Source organism: Ammospiza nelsoni, chromosome 20 (assembly GCF_027579445.1).
Source record: "Ammospiza nelsoni isolate bAmmNel1 chromosome 20, bAmmNel1.pri, whole genome shotgun sequence".
Classification (NCBI taxonomy): Eukaryota; Metazoa; Chordata; class Aves; order Passeriformes; family Passerellidae; genus Ammospiza; species Ammospiza nelsoni.
Genome location: NC_080652.1, coordinates 11,524,579 through 11,530,096, shown reverse-complemented (window position 1 = coordinate 11,530,096; position 5,518 = coordinate 11,524,579). Strand labels below are relative to the sequence as shown.

At 55.2% G+C, this 5,518-nt stretch overlaps 1 protein-coding gene across 1 annotated transcript in view; it reads right to left on the bottom strand.

Moving 5' to 3' along the window:
- Positions 1–2,913: 2,913 nt before the first annotated feature.
- Positions 2,914–5,518, bottom strand: part of PBX3 (PBX homeobox 3) — a 104,142-nt gene continuing 101,537 nt past the window's right edge. The window contains exons 10-11 of the mRNA XM_059486558.1: positions 4,421–5,518; positions 2,914–3,131 (exon numbers count right to left, since the gene is read on the bottom strand). The exon at positions 4,421–5,518 is cut by the window's right edge and continues 716 nt beyond it. The gene's annotated coding sequence lies outside the window, so the exon portion shown is untranslated. The remainder of the gene's footprint in view (positions 3,132–4,420) is intronic.

The window sequence follows — 5,518 nt, the reverse complement described above, 5'->3', positions numbered from 1 at the left end:
TTTATGCTGAATTTTACCACAAAAAATGCAACCTTTTACTATACGAATCGCAGGCGTTAATAGGTGATCTCGCAGCACGGGCAACGGCCCCGCTGCTCTCCCAGAGCCTCCCCCGGGCTCCCCCGCAGCCAGGGGCGGCCGTGTGCCACCCTGCCCGCTCCGAGGTGCCATCCCCAGCGAGCCCAGCGCGCTGCGGGACGAGCAGGAGCAGGAGCAGGAGCAGGAGCAGGAGCAGGAGCAGGAGCGGGAGCAGGAGCAGGAGCAGGAGCAGGAGCAGGAGCAGGAGCGGGAGCGGGAGCGGGAGCAGGAGCGGGAGCGGGAGCAGGAGCAGGAGCGGGAGCGGGAGCGGGAGCAGGAGCAGGAGCAGGAGCAGGAGCAGGAGCAGGAGCGGGAGCGGGAGCAGGAGCAGGAGCAGGAGCAGGAGCAGGAGCAGGAGCAGGAGCAGGAGCGGGAGCGGGAGCAGGAGCAGGAGCGGGAGCGGGAGCAGGAGCGGGAGCGGGAGCAGGAGCAGGAGCGGGAGCGGGAGCAGGAGCAGGAGCAGGAGCAGGAGCAGGAGCAGGAGCGGGAGCGGGAGCAGGAGCAGGAGCGGGAGCGGGAGCAGGAGCAGGAGCAGGAGCAGGAGCAGGAGCTGGAGCAGGAGGAAGGTCCCTTCCCCCGGGGTCCCTGGCCCGGAGATGCGCCCATCGGGGACAGCCCTGGGTCCCCACCCAGCCCGGGAGCAGGGGCTCGCCCAGGGGCACTGGGCACCCCCCAGCACCCGCCCTGGCACCGCGGAGAGGAATGAAAGTAATTGGGTTTAATTAGCCTGTGTAAACACGATCCTTAAATTCGTTGCCACAGGAGGGTTTTGGCAGTCTCCAATAAATTAATCCTTTTTATTCTATCAATGACAGGAAGATGATCAAATAGGCTTTGATATAGATTTTGGGATTTAGCACCTAGTAGCGCTCTGACGCGCTCGAGCTTCTCCTGCTGCTGCTGCTGGAGGCAAGAACGGGGCTACAAACGGCGTCTGCTCGAGCTGCTCCCGCCGCAGCGGGCCCGGCCGTGGCGGAACTTTGAAGAGAAGTTTGTCTTCAGGATTTGTTGGGGAAGCTGGGCTCCCAGACGGCAGGGGAAGGACAGGACAGGTGTGGGAGCAGCGGGCACAGCCACCGGGCCCCGGGGCAGCCACCGCGGCCGGGGCTGAGCGGAGCCAGGGGCAGGCCCTGCTCCGGGCCCTGCCGGGCTCTCCCCGGCCCAGAGCCGTGCAAGGCGCTCCGTGCTGAGCCCCGGGCTCTGCTGGCGCTGCAGGAGCCCTGGCACTGCAGGAGCCCTGGCACTGCAGGGGCACTGGCACTGCAGGGGCACTGGCACTGCAGGGGCCCTGGCACTGCAGTGGCACTGGCACTGCAGTGGCACTGGCACTGCAGGGGCCCTGGCACTGCAGGGGCCCTGGCACTGCAGGAGCCCTGGCACTGCAGGGGCCCTGGCACTGCAGGAGCACTGGCACTGCAGGAGCCCTGGCACTGCAGGAGCACTGGCACTGCAGGGGCACTGGCACTGCAGGGGCACTGGCACTGCCGGGCCGGTGCTCCAGGGCAGGGACGCTTTCCCAGGTACAGCCCAGACCTGTGGCTCGGCTCAGCAAGGATGGTAATGCCAGCTCCGTCCTTCCACTGTCCCAGCTGCAGGAAAGAGCCAGTGCCTCTGTAATTCAGGGGAATCGAATTCAGTGTCAGACAGGTGCCCCGGGGTGCCCACAGATGGTGAGGGGCCCCATGTCCCACCTGGGAAGGACTGGAGATTGGTTCAGCTACTGTGCCATGCCAGGTATGCCCATCCTCCCTGGGCATGATGGCCCAGCATCTGATGCACACTAAACCTTCTCCAGCCCCTGCAACCAAGGAAAGGATCACTGGATGGGAATTCTAATCATATATTATATTACCATGTCATATTAGACTAATAAAATCCTAATATGATACCGGAATGGGGAGCATATCATAACTCCTCTGTGACTAATACAATGCAGGCAATAAATCACTCCAGGGCTTATTCTTAACAATTGCATCAGAGCTTTCTGTGTCACACTGATAACTCAGTCCCTCTGATCTAATGGTTCACTTTTCTTCACAGTCCATATGGCAGTGACATTAAAGCTAATGAAATAAAATAAAATTTGCCAATCTTTGAAGAATTCCATTCTTTAAAAAAGATGTATTTTATTAACACAAACTGGAAACATCTTCAGTTACTCACAGTTACTTTTATCACATTGGAAATGCATGGCACAGACGCTGGCAGTGGCATTGCACCTCAGCTCACGTGTGGTCAGGACACCGCTGCAGGATCACATGGTGCCACCCAGCCTCACACACGCAGGGCCAAGCCAGCAAAGCTGTCGCCACTGACCCAGCCCCGTGGGGCACAGATCCTGCCATGCCCCGTGGGGCACAGATCCTGCCATGCCCCAAGGTTCCCCCGGCTCTTCCCCTCCTGAGCTCAGGATCCCTGCAAGGCCAGACACACAGGGCACAGCCGGGCACAGCGGGCACAGCCGGGCACAGCGGGAGCTTGCCACCTCTCCACCATCAGCTGTCAGAGGAAGGTTTGCTGCTCGCGGGGCTCTGAGGCTGTGGGGCTGCTCCCACGGCTCGGCAGGTCACAAACCAGAGGCACTGTGTCTCCCCAGCTTCTCAAGGCTCCCTCCTCCTGCAGGACACCCTGGAGCAGCGGCTGTGCCACGGTCCCCACGGTCCCCACGGTCCCCACGGTCCCCACGGCACAGCAGGTCAGACGGGGCTGGGGCTGTGGAGCCCTGCCCAGGGGGCAGGTGGGTCTCTCCTCCAGACCCCCTGGTGCCTGTCCCAGTGACGGATGCCTTAGTCAGGTCAGCGCTGAGCACAGGGGATGGCGATTCCTGGCACCTGCTGCAGATCCTCCTTTTGGTCCTGCTGTGCTCCACACAGGGTCCAGGGCTGGCACCTCCCATGGCTGGTGGGCTCCTGCCGCAGGGTTCTCGTGTGCCCAAAGCTCAAACGCGGGCGCAGGGAGTCAGGATGGTGCTGCTGAGCTGGCGGGGTGGGAGGGCTGAGGGTCTCCTCCCCTGGTGAGAGCCACGGTTCCTGCGAGGCTCCTTCAGAGCGTAGCTGCTGGGCGAAACACAATACACCATCAGCAGCTTGATCCTAGTACTGGTGCTGGCAGTAAACCTCCCTGATGCGTGATCAGGCCTCAAGGATAAGATGTTTATTATTTGCCATGGAACCACGTGGCTGCTCTCCAAAGTAAGGAAAAGCCAAATTGCACTTGTAATTCAAAGGGACCCAAAGCCTTAATGCTGCAAAGCAGCAGCTAATGATGCCCAGCGGGCGTGGGGCACGCAAGGGCGGCCCAAAGGTTGTTGATGGCCTTCCTATGAACCTCCTCAGTGTGTGACAGGTCCTTGCCTGTGGCCAGCAGAGATGTGATCAAGATGAGGGACGTCTGAGTGTTCATTACGCTGCCTACTACGCCTCCGCTGACACACTTTACATTTAAAATATAAAATACCATTTCCACTGAGCTGTTGCACGAACACTGAGCGTGCGGACTTGGGGAGCTCCATTAGCAAATGCAAATTGTTGGGTGCTTTGTCCTCAGCATGCAGAAGTCCTCGGCAGTCCACAGTCCCCACCTGCCCCAGCTCCCTTAACCGATAACAAAGGCTTTGCAATGCACGTCTGGCTCTTTACTTGTTTATTTAAATGCACCACCTGTGGAAGAAGCGGCACTGTTCAATTCCAAACCTGCTCTGTGAACAGAGCAGCAGCAGTCACTGCTGGGTGACAGCGTGGGTGCAGCGTCACCACGGCCCGGGGGAGAGTGGCAGAGCAAAGGTATTTCAAAGGTATTTTACAAAACACCCCGATACAAGAATTGTTGAGAAAAGCCGAACCACTGAATCATGCAAACAGTTGTTCAGCCCCCAAAGGAGCGCTGAAGGCTTGAACAGCCCAGGGGAAGGAAGGAACGAAGGAAGGAAGGTGATGGCCCAGCAGCTCCGCACCGAGCCACGCTCCAGCCGGGCAGGGCTGGTGCTGGTGAGCGCTTGGCCTCCTCCTGCCTAGCTGCACTAACCCGAGTGGTGAGTAGTTATATTTATCAAAGACCATTTGCTGCAAGTGATTAACGTTAATTTGATTTCCTGTGAGTCAATTTCCTTGAGATATGGTAAATAGGCTATTACCTGTTATTGACCTTTACTTTATTAAAAAGACTTAAAATTAGCATTTATATATATACGTCCTTCCAAAAAAGTTTTTTTAATAAAGAAAAATATTTTTATAATCGCATTAGACTTGCTAGCTGAGGCTATAACTCCAAAGTTAATGTTAAATAAAAATGGTAATTAAGAGTGAATATGATGATGGTTTTTAAACTCATCTAAAGTCCTGACCCCTTCCTTTACCTCCACTTGATTTGTGGCTCCCAGGCAGAGCAGGGCAGCGGCAGGCGCTGGCAGGTGGAAGCCTTTGCCCAGGATGTGCCTCTCCCAGGATTTCCAATTCTCTCCTGGCAAGAGGGCACAAGGACCTGCTGGTGTTTATAAAGGGATGCTCAGCTCCTGCTCCATGCCAGCTCGCTCCTCTGGAGACCGACGCATCTCCTCAGGCTGACTTGAACTGAGCAGGAAGAAATTACGTCAACGTTTGATCATGAAAGCAAAAAGTTTATTCATGTTTGAAACTACATATAACTACCACGAGGAAGACTTTTCAATCCAGGGTGTAATCCAGTTAGAAAGTAACACGAAACGGTTTAATACATTAGAATCACTGCCACAAATTATTTTCATGACTCAATCAGTTTCAGAATCGCATACAATACAAAAGAGAGAGAGAAAGGGCCCCTGAAATCCAGGGGGATGTACAGTACTGAATACTGAAGTCTGTATGCATTACAATTAGTTGTTGGTTTTTGCGTGTATTAGTAACAAGATGAAGAACATTCAAAATGCTTCTCAGTATTTACAACAGTTGCACTGTTTTGTGTCCAACCTAAGACCCCATGTTTCCACTTCCGCTTCTTTAGCAGTTGCCAAGGCAACCCTGATTTGTAGGAGATTACAATGTACATTACATTTCGTGGGGAAACAAAGAGTTAATTACAAGATGCAAAAAGATAAGAAAGAGACAAACTACAGCGTGAGTATCGTTCAGAGGTAGTAAGTGAGCACTCTAAGCTACAGAACATGTTGAAAGTCTATTGGTTTGTATGAGTTCGCATGAGGTAATAAAGCTGTGTTTGATTGGTGAGATGTATAAATACTCTTTTGCTACACTATGTACAACACTCCATATCACGGTGCTCTTTCCTTTCCTTTTCCTTTGTTTGTGGTTTGCTGCCAAGCAGAGGCACCAGCCCTTGGCAGGCGCGGGTAGCACCCAGCTCGTACTGTAAAACCCCGGCTGGTGGCGTGCACAGAGACCAGCAGCAAGAGTCGGCATCTCCCAAGAGCAACCTGTGTCCGTGTCGGGATTCCGAGGGGAGGCTC